General features: G+C 37.3%; 1 protein-coding gene across 18 annotated transcripts in view; it reads right to left on the reverse strand.

The window, feature by feature from the left end:
- Nucleotides 1-17,069, reverse strand: part of LOC143235028 (xylosyl- and glucuronyltransferase LARGE2s-like) — a 98,365-nt gene that overhangs the window by 62,865 nt on the left and 18,431 nt on the right. For 4 of the 18 annotated variants that reach the window (XM_076472750.1, XM_076472756.1, XM_076472752.1 and 1 more), the window contains one exon: nt 1,270-1,476. The exons of 9 other annotated variants lie outside the window; for them this stretch is intronic. The gene's annotated coding sequence lies outside the window, so the exon portion shown is untranslated. Of the gene's footprint in view, nt 1-1,269; nt 1,477-14,440; nt 14,893-17,069 lie in introns of all 18 variants that reach the window. 5 more of the 18 variants (XM_076472755.1, XM_076472751.1, XM_076472753.1 and 2 more) reach the window with 2 other exon arrangements.

Consider the following 17,069-nt stretch of genomic DNA (forward strand, 5'->3'; position numbering starts at 1 on the left):
CAGCTAACGTTTGTTTCTTGTTTTACTGGTTTTTTAAACTTGCAAAAAATTTAGACATTAACAAAACAAAGATAAAGCTTATATTAAAAGTTACATTTAAAACACAAAAAGATGGCGATGCACTGGAAAGCATTAAGCCTAAAAGTTGCGAAAATAAACAGCATATTTGTTCTTTCTAAATTCATTTTTATTATTCCATTTTGGAGTTTAAAATCAGAAGTATGAGAAAACAGCGCCTCAGGCTTTCTCTTTTGTTCTCTTTTTTTTATTATTAAACAAGTTTTTTTTCCTTTTTACTGGTTACATTTTTGTGCGCTGGCAATAATATCAAGCGTGGGGTGCACGTACACCTGGCTATTCTATTACTCACCAGGATCTTTACCAACTTACCCTAAAATATAATTATACGCCCAAAGTATCACATGCATACACATACACATACACACACACACACACACACACACACTAGTATCATTTTCGGTACAAGAAAGAAATCAATGGGATCCCGGCGGAAGAATCCTGTGTAAGAATTAGAGCGATCACATTAGTCATTTATGTACACTTGTCTGGAAAAAATCACTTACGTTTAAATAATCAACGAACTGAAACAAATGAGATTAATTAGAAGTACAAGAGTACATTAACGTTTACACAAAACATAAATTGTCAACGTTGTTCAGTTTCCCTATTACTGTACATTCAAGTTAATAACATTTTCCATCTTACATTTAGATATTTAATGAACCACCAATAAAAAGCTGTTTCTTCCAGCAATCTACTGGAACAATACAATGCTACGTACACTGCGATATTTTACGTCTAAAATTGCTATAATACATATTCTACTACATTTTCAGATAAAACGAAAATTAACCCATGTATCTTTATGGTAAGCAAAACGTATTTAGTGTTTTATGTTTTCTTAACTTCAGTGTTTTTGGTGAGAATTTATAAATATTTTGTCCATGTTTCTACTTGCATGTGTAGTTTTGTTGGTCATGGATTACAAGTTAGTTTTTAGGACTTCGTTACCAATTGACATACGCAATTCCTTCTGGTATTATGTGCCTTCTCATGTGAACGACTGTTGTATAATCAAGCATGTGTGTGCAGAAGGTTAGCGATCTCTTACACTGGCACGTCACGTGATGATTTAATAAACGTGCCCCCCCCCAATTTTATTATTGGAATGACCAAAAGTGAAATAATAGTGATTGCACTCTGAAAAGAATGGCATTATTTGTGTGTGTGTGTGTGTGTCATACTCACTCAGTCTAAAAGGTATCTAAGTATAAACGCCGTCCACTGTCCAGTGTATTTGTCTGCTTTGATTGTTCTGGAGTTAATAAGTAATACTTATCAACGTGTTCAGTCTCACGAACTCAAACACATTCAGAGTTACAGAAATGCCGATCAACTCCATGTACATTTCCAACATTCCTCCCGCTATCCATATTTCAGAAGTCATTAGTGAACCTGAGAATAACACAGTGTAAGTAAATTTAACAGCAGAATTTATATTTGTATTATTCAACTTACACAACAATTTTTAAGAATAGCCGAGTCATAGATAATAAGCAAATAAAATATTTGTTATTTATATCAAATGTCTTTATGCAACGGTAAAAACTTATGGTAAAATTTTAACATTTCTTATATGTCTAAATGTTATATTCAAACATTCTCTTCATTTCTTTTTCATTCAAAAGTGTTTTATCAGAAGATAGTTTTGTACGAGAGAGAAAAAAATGAATGCAATGCCATTGTTACTTACCTTCACAGTGTGATATAACTAATATTTGTAGTTGAATTAAGCGAAATCAAATTAGGACCAGAATTACAATTACACGAATGAAAGTCACAACTTCGTTTAGTTTCACTGAATTCAAATGTAAAATAGCTTTATCATTTCTAATATTCTTTCATTTATTTCCTTCATAGTTTTCAAAACTATAAATGATTTGTCGGTTTTTTTCAAGCAAAAACTACACTCATGAATCCATAGATTTAACTGATTATTAATTATTATGAGATAACCTACAAACGTGATATTACATACACACACCACATAAAAGATATATTTCAAACTTCAAAGTATTAACTTAGAAAACAAACATAAAGTACCTGTGTGCTCACATTATGCAATATATGAAATTCAGTTTTAATTAAACCAAAATGTTTTGACTACAATTAGTTATGGGCGAAACAACAAACTCTCATTTGCTTACTACTTTTTGTTGTATTAGTTAGAAATTACTCTTTACGAAAAAAATAGACATGTGAGAGTTGTCTAAGAAATACAAATATACCATTGTTTTATATCATTGGTAAGCGTAGAAAAATTCTATCCTGGTGCACTAAATGACGTATGCACAGAGTGAAGCAAATTCGACATAAACCATTATATCCAGTTACACAAAATATTTTTGGTTTGCAGCCTAACCAGCACTAACTATACATCTGACAGCAGAACAAACTGTGCCATATATACAGCTATCAATCACACAAGAATGTGCGACAAACAAAGAGAGCCATATATATATTTTCAATCCAACGTTACAGTTCATTTTACAAGGAGTAAATATATTATATTCTCGACGCACTTGTTAGCTTCTTTCAACGTACTTGTTGAACATGTCAGTTCAGCTGAGAAAATCCACTTATATTAACGTGGAAAATTCTAAAACATATATACCCGCAGATTTATTATGAAACACGGGCATTTTTATTGTCATGCTGGAAAAATGAAAGACAAAATACACAAGAAATGCCATACAGCTCAATAACATCAGAGAAAAACTTCATTTATATGTTCCCAATACCTAAATTACTTGTTTTAAAAATGTTCGCGCGCGTGCGTACACATACAGTCGCAGTTCTTTAGATTTGAGATCAGGTTAGCAGAGATGCCAACCATTACGATTTGAGCGTAATCATAACGATTTTGGTTCATACATTACGACTATACGCTCATACAGACAAATATTACGACTTGTTGAAACTCCTAAATTATTATATATTATATAGGCCTATACAATAAAGTGATAAATTGTTCCCCCAGGGCTTGAAAGGGCTGAAAAGAAAATTTTTAGTGAAATACAAATAAGTTTTGATAATAAATGAAAGACATAGTCCAAATGGCTACTTGTGATAATCATGTTTGTGCTTGAAATAATAAAAAATATTTGTATCTCCGACGTCTACCAATAGTTTGAATGCCGTGCTTCTCCATACTGTGTACGTGGGGGAATCCATAGTTACGTCATTAGTGCTTGTCAGCGCTCGCGTAGATGGGTATTTCTCGATTTCTAAGCGGCATAGAAACACCAATGCGATCGTTCGAAAGATGGAGAAAAAGAGGCCAAGTTCACCAGATTGTCTTGTGTCTGGCAAATCTAAAAGGACTAAAACTGTGAATCAAAATTTTAAAAAAGAGTATAGTGCAAAATATCTGGTCATTGCATCAAAAGTTAGTGACAGTCATGCGTTTTGTACAGTTTGTTACATCGATTTTTCTGTGGCGCATGGCGGGATAAACGATTGTTCCAGACATACAAAATCGGCATTTCACCAACAAAAGGCTGAGGCAAAGACAAAAACGATGCATATAACGACATTTATGGATAAGAATTCAGAATATGAAACCATAAATGCAGAAGTCATGTTCACGCAATTCATCATTGCTCATAATTTACCCAGAATAATGTTCCCAGATTCTGATATAGCGAAAAATATGGCTGTGTTAGAACCAAAACTACAGCCATTGTACAAATGTTGGGTTGTGACGATAACAAAATGATTTCAAGCATACTTACTAACAGTGTTTACAGTTTAGCCACATATGGATCCACAGATATGGATGACTCAAAACTGTATCTAGTGGTTGTATGATATCTTGACCCTTTGCTTGGAAAAATTGTTTGTTCTCGTTTGACAATAGTGGAATGGAAAGAAGCTTCAACGGGAGAGAATATTTTCAAGCTTTTGGACCACAAACTGACAAAGAGGAAAATTCCATGGGTTTGTTTGTTTGTTTTGGAATTTCGCACAAAGCTACTAGAGGGCTATCTGTGCTAGCCGTCCCTAATTTAGCAGTGTAAGACTAGAGGGAAGGCAGCTAGTCATCACCACCCACCGCCAACTCTTTTACCAACGAATAGTGGGATTGACCGTCACATTATACAGCCCCACGGCTGGGAGGGCGAGCATGTTTAGCGCGACGCGGGCGCGAACCCGCGACCCTCGGATTACGAGTCGCACGCCTTACGCGCTTGGCCATGCAATTCCATGGGAAAACTGTCTTAGTTTTTCTTCAGATAATGCCTCAGTTATGTCTGGTATAGGTAAAGGTGTGATGGGACACATCTCAAGACGACAGCCTAGCATTTACTTCATGGGCTGTGCCTGTAACCTCAAGAAAATTGCTGCCCAGAAAGCTTCCAGAGAACTGCCCTGCCCAGTTTGATACATTGATAGATATCTAATATTTTCTGGACAAAAGTGCTAGCAGAAAACAACATTTCAAAGAGTTTCAAGGATTGTATGACAAAGAAACAAGAAAGATTCTACAACTTGTTAACACAAGATGGCTATCACTTGGGGTGTGCCACAACAGAATATTGGACATTTGGAAGCCATTGAAGAAGTATTTTCACTATGAAAAAGAAAAACTAGATTAAAAAGGATCTAAATGTGCAGCTCAGTCAGACAGCAAGACATTAACAGTCAGGATATCCTCTCAGCCACCTAGGGACACACTTACTCAACACACCCTCCCAGCCACACAGTGACACAAGACAACAGTCTCCAAAAGCAGACAGGGAAACATTTGATATAACTCAATATATGTTTAGGTAGTCTGATCTTGAACTAAAGAAGAGACAATCAATGAAAGAAAAGAAAACAAAAGCTAGCATGGAAGTAACCAAGAAAAATTATGCGCAGAGCAAGTTAGATAAGTTAACAGTTTTCTTGAACAACAAAATGAGCTTGTTATTTTGTCTTTTTCTTCAGTCTGCAATTCCTCTATTTGAGCAAGCCAATTCGATATTGCAAAGAGAAGAACCTTGCATACACATTATGCATAGAACTCTGATTACACAAGTTAAAAATATACTTGTCAGATACATCAAGCCAGAATACCTTGAAGGCAACATCACTGAACTTGACTACAACAATGAATCCTTACACAAATCTGATGAGGCAGTTTCTATTGAAAATGCAGCCAAGGAAAACATTGTTAAATATGAAAAGGACCTGGACCTGATCAGTTTCTACACCAGTGTCAAGAAATACTATATTGCAGCCACAAATTACATGATAAAACATTTCCCTCCAAATGATGAACTTCTGATTCACGTAGAGATTGCTGGTCTAAAACTAAAAGTCAGCAAAGATTTCTCTTCTCTACACTTCTTCACAGACAGGTATCCTGTCCTTGTCAATGCACATGAGCACGACACTACTGACAAGTTGGAAGGGCAATATTTGAACTATCAAATTGATACTTTCTCAGAAACTGTCCTTCAGTTGAATGTTGACAAGTTTTGAGTTCAGCTGTCTACAGTTAAGGATGGAAATGGCAACCAGAAGTATGACACAAAGGCTTTTTCTGCTTACTGTTTGTGCATGTTCAATGTTGTTTTACCAGTATGTATGTTACTCTGAACTAAGTAAGACAATTTCAAAAAAAAAAATATATTTATTTATTAAATATACAAAACACAGTCATAAATGAGCAATCTATAGCAGTAATAAATAATAATAGTTATAATAATAATATAATAATAAATAGCTTAGAGACATTGGTAAGGCCTAGTAGCTGCAAATGATAAAGGGCTCTGTCTACAATCATTATGCTCAGTCATTTGAAATAGTTGCCATTTCTGGGTTAGCTAAGTAACAAGTGATAATTTTTAAATCTTCCTGGCTTTCATAATGTACGAAGTCTGATCAAAACGTTCTAAGGCTTGTTCCGTTACAAATGCCAGTACAACGGCAGGAAATCCAAATAGTGATCTACCCCACAAACAAGCCATTTCTCCAGACCCGTGTTGCAAAAAAACGTGTTCAAAGACAGACGTATCTCTTGTCCTGTCATAATAAAAATGGACAGAAAAGGAGAGCAACGTGTTTGCATCAAGTTTTGCGTGAAAAATAGTAAAGGAGGAACAGAAATTCTCTAAACGTTAAGAACTGCCTTTGGTGATCACTGTTTAAGTAAGGCTGTTGTTTATCAGTGGATAAAACGATTCCAAGATAACCGGGAATCGGTCAAAAATGACCACCGTTCTGGGTCACCGTCGATATCGTACACTGATGAAACGATCGCTACAGTGAAAGAAAACAATCAAAGTGATCGACGATTAACTATCCGCGAAATTGCTGATGAACTGGACGTTTCTTTTGGATCGTTGGTTGGTGGTTGGTTCAGTGTTTTATGGCACAAAGCAGCTAGGCTATCTGCGCCCAACATTCGGTTAAAAGTAAATTTAGTAAAATTCATTAAACAAAATTAAGGTAAAACAAAGTTAAAAACATAAATAGAATAAAACCAATGTTTACATCTAGTCTACAATGTTAAGAGAAAAACTACAGTAATAAAAGTTGTAAAAGACTTTCTGTAGCGTAACTGTAAGTATCATAACTCGCCAAGAAAACTGGCAGGTAAGTACAAAACCCACCGTCAGTCACCTGAAGTTGGCCTTTCCAGTCCTGGTTCCGTGTTAGTTGACGTTATGGCAATTAAAAAAAAAGAAAGTAATAAAAAGGTTTTAAAAGACATGCAGCAAAATTATAATAATAATTCGCCAGGATGACTCACGGGTATTTCAAACAGCAGCATTTGTCACCTGAAGTTGGCCTTTCCAGCCATGGTTTCGATTTATTTAATGTTACAGTCAATTCCAATTTCAAATCCAACTACATAAACTGTGATTTTTAAAAGAGAGTCACATTTAAAAAGGTCTAATATATAAATTAAAACACTTAAATGGCATTAAAAAGATTAATGGCCATAAAAAAATAAAAACATTGACAAGGTAGGCAATGTCACCATCACCAATAACACTTTGGTCCAGTTTGGACAAACCTTGGGACAGAACATGTTTAAAATGGTGTCGTCGTTGAGAGTCGTAATGACGACAAGAAAGTAAAATGTGGCTGATTGTGAATTGAGTGTTACACAAACTACACACTGATGCATTAGCTCCAGATAAAAGAAAACAATGAGAAAACAAAAGAAAACAAACTGTGACCAATGCGTAGTCTAATTAAAACAACTTCCTCTTTCCGATCCTTATGGAAACAAGATGACCAAAGTCCAATATGGGGTTTGATTTGGAAAAGCTTGTTTTCGCGTTGTTCACTCCAAGTCGACTCCCAGCTGACACAGAGCCGAGCCTTGAATACAAAACCCTAGTCCATGTATGGGACGACCACAGCGGTGATGTGACAGAGCAGATAGACTTAGCTGTGGTGTCGGCGAGCTCGTTCCCGCGAATACCAACGTGGCCTGTTATCCATAAAAAACTGGATAGAAGTAGATGTTAAATAGAAATGGGCCAGTCAGTTTTGAATATCGGCGAGTACAGGGTGTGAACCAACGTGAAGCGATTCCAGGGCCAGTAGAGAACTAAGTGAGTCAGTATAAATAGTGCAGTTTGAGTACTGCTTAGCTTCCATGTGATCCAGGGCAAGAGAAATGGGGTACGGTTCAGCAGTGAGCACAGAAGGTGTGGAGGGAATTCTACGTGCAACCACCAAACCACAACAAACACCTAATTTCGAACCATCTGTATAAATAGGAATAGAAGGATGGTTCGAGAGATGTTCAGCAAATAGCAGACAGTATTTCCAATCAGGAATATACACTTTTCTCAGATGACTTAAAGATAGGTCACATTTGGGGACTGTAAGAAGCCATGGTGGGTTGGGCTGACCAGTGGATACAGCAATATTATCCAAGGACAGACCCAATTCAACCAAATGCACCTGGATACGAATGCCAAAAGGAACAATGGCAGACTGTCTGTTCTGAAAAGTATGGCCCACCAAGGAAGGAAAACACAACTCCAGGAGGGATGCTTTGGTAAGGAACAAAGTTTCGAAGCATATAGTAAAGGCAGTAGCAAATGGCAGAGGTGCAAAGAATGTTCATGAGACCATGTATATGCTCTGAACTGAGAAAGCACAAAAATCCCCAGTGCAGAGCCAAAGTCCTTGATGATGAATAGGGTCTAGGACCTTTAAGGACGATGGTCTGGCAGAGCCAAAGATCAGTGATACATAGTCGAGTTTCGATCGAATAAAAGCACGAGATATCTTTAGCAGAGAACGTCGATCTGCACCCCAAGTGGTGCAAAAGAGGGCAGAGAGGATGTTCAGTGATCTTGTATATTTGACCCAGAGATGCTTTATGTGTGGTATAAAGGTCAGCTTAGGTCAAAGATAAGCCCCAAGAACTTTGTTTCAGGGAACACAGGTAGTACAACTTCAATGATATGAAGTCCAGGATCAGGGTGAATACCCCTTGGTGGCAAAAGTGCATCCAAACGGTTTTAGAGTGAGAGTAATTAAAGCCGTTTGCTATTGTTCACTTCAGCAAACGACAGAGGGCAGTCTGTAGCTGCCCCTCAATATACCTCATGTTCAATGACTGATATGAAATGTGAAAGTCATCGACATAGAGCCTGTTTGAAACAGTGAGAGGGAGATGTTAAGTGATGGCATTAATTTTTATACTAAAAAGTGTAACACTCAGAACACAGCCCTGAGGAACTCAAGTTCATAAAGAAAAGAACGGGAGGGTCGAACCCACACGTACTTGGAATCTCCTGTGCATTGAAAAAGTTAATAAAAATTGGCAAATGGTCACGTAACCCATACATATGGAGGTCTCGCAAAATGCCATACCTCCATGTTGTATCATAAGCTTTCTCAATATCAAAGAATATTGATACAAGTTGTCGTTTGAGAAAGGCTTCTCTGATTGACGTTTCAAGTCGAATCAGGTGGTCCATGGTGGAGCACTGTCATCAAAACCCATACTGGGTGGGCGAGAGGAGGTCGTTTGTAAATTCGAGTAACCAAACAAGACGAGCATTAACCATCCTCTCTAAAATCTTACAGAGACAGCTCATCAAAGCAATTGGACGGTTGTTTGAAGGAATCTTGGGATCCTTCCCAGGCTTAGAGAAAGGAATACAATAGTTTAGTGCCAGGCATCAGAAAAACATTCTCCTACCAGATCCAGTTAAAAACAATAAGAAGAATCGCAAAAGAAGCAGGAGATAGATGGCGCAACATGTCATAATGTATGTCATCAGGTCCAACCGATATACTGCCAGACTGATGAAGGGCCAGTTTGAGTTCCACCAGTGTAGACAATCAGCTCGAACGGAAGGTGGTAATTGCTCTGTCTGTGTCTTGATGGCTAAAAAGGTGGAAGAACTGCTAGATACCTGGCAAAAGCTTTCACCGAGAGTATCAGCTATTACCTGGCCATCAGAGAGTAAAATCAAGTATATTGTCCACTGAGCTTTCGAATCTTGTCCCATATGACTTTGCAACTGGTTGTAGAAGATATGCCAGTTGTGAACTTAATCCAAGATTCCTTCTGGCTTTGACGTCTTACCTACCTAGCATGTGCACGGGCCCGTTGGAAAGCAACCCGGTTTGAAAGTGTGGGATATCTACGAAAAGTATCCCAGGCCCGCTTTTGAGCCTTCCGTGCTAAGTGGCAAGCAGGATTCCACCACGGACGAGGATATCGTGGAAAACGTGTCGAGGTTTTGGGAATACACTAAGCAGCTGCATGTGTAATACAGTCAGTTACTGCTGCTACACAGTCGTCTATTGATGGCTGATTCACGATGGCAGGATCAAGTTCTGCAAGAGCAGTGAAAGTGGACCAGTTTGCCTGATCCAGCTTCCACCAGGGCACGCGGGTAGGGTGGCATCGACCACGGCCAGTCTCTCTCAAAAGGATCAGAAAATGATCACTGCCTAGTGGATTACTGTCAACCCTCCATGAAAAATGGGAGAATAATGAAGGGGAGCAAACTGAGAGATCAATAGCGGTAAAGGACTGACTAGGTGCATGAAAGTAAGTGGAAGAACCAGTATTGAAAAGAGAAATATTGTGATCAGAGAGCGTCCGCTCTACAGATCGGCCCCTCCCATCAATAATAGCACTTCCCCAGAGGGGATGATGTCCATTAAAATCCCCTAGGATTAGAAATGGAGATGGCAATTGTTCAACGAGAGCATCAAGATCTGATTGTTCATATGTCTCTCCAGGGGACAGGTACAGAGAACAAACAGTGACGGTATGACCCAAGGAAACACGGATGGCTACAGCCTCCAAGGATGTGTTGAGTGACAAAGACAGGGTGGGCACGTGTTCAGCAACCAACAGTGCCACCCCTCCATGTACTCGACCATCACACAACCTGTCATTTCTGTACAGAGAAAACTGCCGAATGGAGACAGTATCAGCAGTTTTGAGAAATGTTTCTTGTAAAGAAAGACAAACAGGATGGTAGGAAGCAATCAGCGTTTTGATATCATCCAGATTAGAACGTAAACCTCGACAGTTCCATTGTATCAAGGTGGCCATTTTTAAGAACGGGTAGGTGAAGTGGCTGAATAACCCTTCGGTTTACGACCACGTCTTTTTTCTTTACTGTCTTTAGTCGGAGGAGGTCTATCAACCTCCATGGATCCTGCTCTGGGTCGGCTGGGCAGGTTTTGTTATTGGGAGGGGAATCCAGTGACTGAGGACGCGAACGAATAATTGTTTTGTCTCTTGTGGTGGGAGAAAAAGATGTATCAGAAGAAATGACTGTATTTGAAACTGAAGGACGTGAATCTTGAGGTTTGTTGGAAGGTATGGGAGGAACAGAGATGGGTGTGGAAGTCGATTCATCAATCTTTTTAACCACGGAGGTCAAAAGGCTTTTCATTTGTTTTGAAAACGATTCTCTTGGAGGCACAGAGAGATCTGTCTGCACTCCCACTGTAGTTGTGGAATGAAGTGCAGCAGCATATGTCCGAGATGGAGTTGTGGACAGCAATTTCCGAGCCTCAGGATAACTAATGTTATGTATCGTTTTCAAATGCTGCAACTCTTTTTCCTCCAACCATTTTGGGCAAGAATGAAAGTAAGAGGGGTGAGAACCATTGCAGTTTTCGCAATGTGGGCTCATGTCACAGTCATAGGCATCGTGGTCCTTGCCTCCACAACGACCACATGTCAGGGAACCACGACAAGATGTCTTTGAGTGGCCGAATCTCTGACATTGGAAACATCGAAGAGGGTTTGGTATGTATGGCCGAACCCTGCAAATGAGATAACCTGCCTTGATGGTGGCAGGTGCACGTGGTGAAGTAAATGTTAAAACGAGGGTATTTGTTGGCAGTGTAACTCCATCTTTGCGAGTAGAGATGTGCCTCACTGCAGAAACTCCTTGAGTGGAGAGACCAGCGAGAATCTCTGACTCGGGAACGTTCTTCAAATCTCTTTCAACAATAACTCCTCGTGAAGAATTCAAGGTAGCATAGGGTGTAACCTCAATAGGTAAATCCCCAATTGCCTTTGAATTCAAGAGGAGTTCACTGTGTTAGGATGTGGATGTTTCAATCAATATGTCACCAGATAGAAGTTTCTTTACTGATTTTGGAGAGCCAGCAAGTCCCTCTAGTCCCTTTTGAATAAAAAAAGGGGACATTTGCCCTAAAGGTTTTTCCGAAAGAGAATGTAATATAAGAAAATGAGATACGTGTGTTACTGATGTTGAAGATTGCTGTTCTGAGTATTCAAGACGTGGTCACTTACCCATTGACTGTTCTTTTACAATTTTATTTAAATTTTTTAGAGGATCCATAGGAAAAAGAAAACATTTCGGTACCCGCTGACCCCACCCACCATGGAACCCTACAAGGGGACGCACTACAAAGTCACGCAAGGACAATGCAGCAACGCCAGGGTTTCGTGAGCACTATACCCAAACACCAGCATCAGGCACAATGTCCGCAACACCCGTTGAGAACTTCCAACACTGGTACTTGGTTGACTCTAGCCCAAGTGGACCAGCCGATTGACCCAAGGGGGGCCACCCAAAGGCCGCCCGTCTACAGGAATTCGAGGCCAAAGTGGTGTGTTAGGGTTGGACCCCTCAACCACCAGGATCCTCTCCTCCCCTTCACTGGTCGCCACGCACGGCAAACACGTGGGTGGATGTTTAGATCCCAGAGAAGGTAACCAGATAGAACAGAACCTTCCCTAGGAGGTCCCCTCACCACGTACAGCCCACACACCACGTATTCTCCCAATCTTGCTCAGTGTGAATTTTTTGTGTTCCAAAAAACCATAATTTGGTTGAAAGGAAAGATTTAATGGCATTCCAACCATCCATAATAATGTGAAAGTAGAACTTTCGCATAACATTTGAAGACTTCCAACATTGCTTCCAAAAATGACACGAACGTTAAAACAAGTGTGTATCAGCTGCGGGAGATTACTCTGAAGGGGAGAGCATATAATACTGATGTATATACGTTGTTCTTCAGAATAAAAATGAAGTCTTATAACTTTTACTATCACACCACGTATTTCTTTCAAAGGATTTGCACGCCGATACTAGAGTAGATACTGTCATGAGTAAATGAAAATGCCCGAGGATTATAACTTTAGAAAACATTGAATAACATTATTAAAAATCTAATACTGAGTTGTTTTTTAAATTGATCTGAGTATTATAGTGGAATTTACTATGGCATAAATTTGTGATGAATAAATCTGCGATATACTAGGTATCTCCTACCCCTTGATTCACAGAGAAATTTTCTTCACAATTTTTAGTTTATTCATTACATAACACATCCTACTTTGCTTTCACTCATTTAAAAGCATCGCTTTATCCTCTTGTGGGAAACATTTCTACAAGGTTGTAAGCACAATAAATATTGTCATGGCAACCTTTTCCATTAGCGATGTCTACACAAAAGGTACCACTTTCTTAATGATCAATGGGAATGACAAATAGTTATGTGGGTAACGCAGGTCCACTCTAAAAAAGTGTGACGTTATATGTTTTAAGTATCTCATGTAATGTTTTCTAGTATGGAACAGCTTATACAATTAAAGAGATTCTACACAATTTAGCTCTCAAACATAATTTACACGCCTAGAGATTTTAGCTATTTAGCTATTTTAGCTTTGAAACAGCCATTGTATTTGTATTAACAATAAACAATGAAAAACCAAAATTTAGTTTACTTGCAAACTACCAGAAATCAGAAGTTGAAATCATTAGTACAATAATATGCTTCACATATTTGCTACGAAAATAAAAATCAACAAAACATTAAGACATTTATCAGTTAAATATAAACATAGATCTGTATTGTAACATTTTGAAATTTAAATATAGTTAGGTAATTTTCCGCACAAAAGCTACTGACTGCATTTTCAAACAATTCAAAATGTAAACAATGAAACAGATTTTTAAATTTCGCATAAATCTGTATGAGAAGTATCTGAGCTCGCCATTTCCATTTTGGCAATGAAAGACTATAATGAAAGCAACTATTTAACATCGCCCACCACTAACTCTTAGGTTTCTCCTTACCAAAGAAAAGTGGAATTGACAATAAATGATAACACCCGAGGTTGAAAAGGCAAGCACGTTCAGCAAGAAGATTCGAGCGCCACTTGCAGGTTTCGAGTCAAGCGCCCTAACCACCTGGTCACGCCAGATCCATTAAAATGGGATACATTTATTGATGAAATACAAGTTTTAATTGTTGGGGTATATTTGTGATATATCCATTTTGCTTTTCATTAAACTAATTACTCATGCAGTACCATGTTTTCCAATTCTCTTCATTTTTATTTTAACTTCACAACAAAAGATAAAACTGAGAGTTAAGTCCCTTTCGAAACAATTTTTTCCCTCTGGCATGAGTCATGCCCGGTTTAACCCCATAAGGGAAAAAAAACATACAAATGGGCTCATGAAGATTTATAATTGAAAGTGAAATTATTACGTCAGCAAGGTGTGACGTAAACATTAAATTGCAGAGTGCAGCTGGCAATAAATGCTATATAACTACAATAACAATATTCCTTCGCTATAGGATAATCATATAGAAAAAAAAAAGAAACGAACAACAATCGAGCCTGCGATCAGCAAAGCACAAATCAATATTATTTCACATGGAGAAATAGATTTACACAACCTTCAAATAAGAATAATGAAACAACGTTTTTGGTGTTCTTCAAACAAACAGTATGGAAACTATTTATATATAACAGATTTGAAAAGCTTTCGTTAGAAAAAATATATAATTTATAATGTAATAAAACAAGAGGACCTCCGATGAATTACTACAAGATAAAAAGGTGTTAACATTTAATACCCTATGTATCTTAACTTACCGGGTCTGAAATGAAGTAGTTACGTTTTTTGTTTCAATTTTTCAAGTATTCTTGGGTGTGGCAAAAGTCACTTTCTAATTTTTCAAAGGAAGGATGAACGTTCTAGATGCATGTGACGGCTGGTATGGGTATTAAAACTTTCATTAAAATTTGATCATTGAACATAAATTACCCACAAATAAATGGCTTCAGTATTGGCAATCCCGTGCCATCAGTTCTATTCAACATTTTCATGACAGACTGAATCTCAAGCGATCAATTCGGCCTTACAAACACCAATATACTGGTACAGATGTGTTCACGATACAGTTGCTGGATTCACATCTACAGAACACACACTAACCAAATAGGATTTCTCAACATCAAACTCACAAGAACTGATACACAATTTAAAACAGAAATCCGCAGGAAAATCACCAATACTGGATTACACATTCCCTGGGACTCAGCACCTGCAACAAAACAAAAACTCAACACATTAAGAAAGCAAATAAACACAGCCACAGAACTATGCTTACCCGACAAAATTAACAATGAAATCAACAAAATAAAACAACACTTCATCAACATCAACAAATTTCCTCCAAAGACCGTTGAAAATATTATACACCTAGATCAACAACAAACTACAAACTTTACACTGTTGCATGCACACAATATATTTCTAATACCAGCGAAAAAATAACCAACATTTGGAAAAAAAACTAATAAAACATTTCAGTAAGCACCTAATTTATTCAAATATCAGGTACAAAACTAAAGTCTATACTATGTAAAAACTACACTGACAAACACAACACCAACATTATTTATAAAATACAATACAACTGCTACGACTTCTATACTGGAGAAACAAGCAGAAATGTGGAAACCAGATTCTAAGAACAAAACGTTTCCACGTTTTTAAATAATGAAAATCAAACACATCATAACCATAGAAAACACCCAGATACCAAGTAGGAAAACAAACATTTTCAAACGCAAAATCAAAGTCCTACGTACACAACAAATCAAACCAAATTTAAACCAATATAAAGGACTTGAAGACGAAAAGCGGAAGACTTTCGAAACATTGTCCTCTACACTTATGTCTTCATAACAGGCAGCTGTCGTCCATTCTACAAAGTCTCATCATGAATACTCTGCCTAAACAATCTATCAAAGAATAAAGGAACACCTTTATACCTATACTAATTAATAACCTAACATATACTGCAACGCCCCTGCAATCTCGTCCCTAAGACGTGCTCGACAACGGTCAGTTGCAAGTTCTGTTAACCTGAAGATGACCTAAGAAAGTCGAAACGTTGTTCTCTACTTTATTTTAAATGAAAATTTTAACACCCATACCAGTCGTCTTGAGATACATTTTTACTTCAAGCATGCGGCATATAGCAAATGGCATATGAAACATACGATAAAAGAGTATACAAATACACATCATACGTCGTAATTTAACAGAGTTATAACAAAAACAAAAAATAGACCCTAATGAGTTATGTTATGATACAGTTAAGTATTAATAAAATACTAAAACAAAAGCCCTTCTTTAGGTCACTGGGATTATAAGAACTTTACACTCTTAACTTAAAATATTAGTTTCACTTAAAGTCTAAAATTTTTACTATTTCTGTTATACTTAATAGTACGTGCTTAAAAATGCAAACAGCCATAAAAACCTACACAGAACCATCCAATCATCGGTCTACCAAATTTCATTTTTCTTAGTTATTTTACATAAAACTAAATAATTATAACATGGGAATAACTTTAAATCCAGCTTCGGACAGAGTAAAATATTTTACTCCTATTTCAATTAAATGAAGTGATAAATCAAGAAAACGAAAAAAGTACCAGTTTTTCTCACTACGCAAGCTCTTGGGCACATCTATCACACGTTTACATGATGTCAGCAAATGATTAAATCAACCATGAATATCCCACAGTGCAACTTAATAGTGCTGGAAACATCTATACTGTATAAAGTTCATCAACTTCGCCGTAAAAACCTTCAATTACATTTCCATAGAATGTTTCACATTTTCCTGAAAGAGTAATTCTAATGGAAAATAATATAATATACTAAGGACAGTTTATAAACCGAAATTACTGGTGGAATGGTGCGAAAAAGCTAATAATGTTTGTTCGTACTTCGAGATAATTATATTAATTAAGGTTTTGTTCCTAATAATTTAAACTGTAATGTAGTCTGTACAGGGCTGAAGGTTCAAATATAACAAAAACAAAACGAAACGGATTTTATAAACATGAAACACATTCAAATACGAGAACTCAAAACATTTAATAGTTATACTAGACTTGTATTCTGAATGTTCATTTTCTATAATAAATAGACGACAAAGGCAAACTTAGGCAATTGGTTTTTAACGTTGGAAACACGACAACATTTCAAAACGATAACTGTACTCCAGTTTCAGCTATTCACATAACGATGCTAATTCGTAGATTTATCATAAATACAGAAACCCAGTCCAAAACGTTTTGACGTACGTTGAAATGTGCTGTTTATTTGGTCACAATAAATAATAAAAATATTACTTGTATAAAACTCTTTCCTTACGCTTTTCAAAAATACAGTATTGCACACAATTTATAACTAAACCTTAGG

The sequence above is a fragment of the Tachypleus tridentatus genome, chromosome 12 (assembly GCF_004210375.1).
Source record: "Tachypleus tridentatus isolate NWPU-2018 chromosome 12, ASM421037v1, whole genome shotgun sequence".
In the NCBI taxonomy this organism is placed as follows: Eukaryota; Metazoa; Arthropoda; class Merostomata; order Xiphosura; family Limulidae; genus Tachypleus; species Tachypleus tridentatus.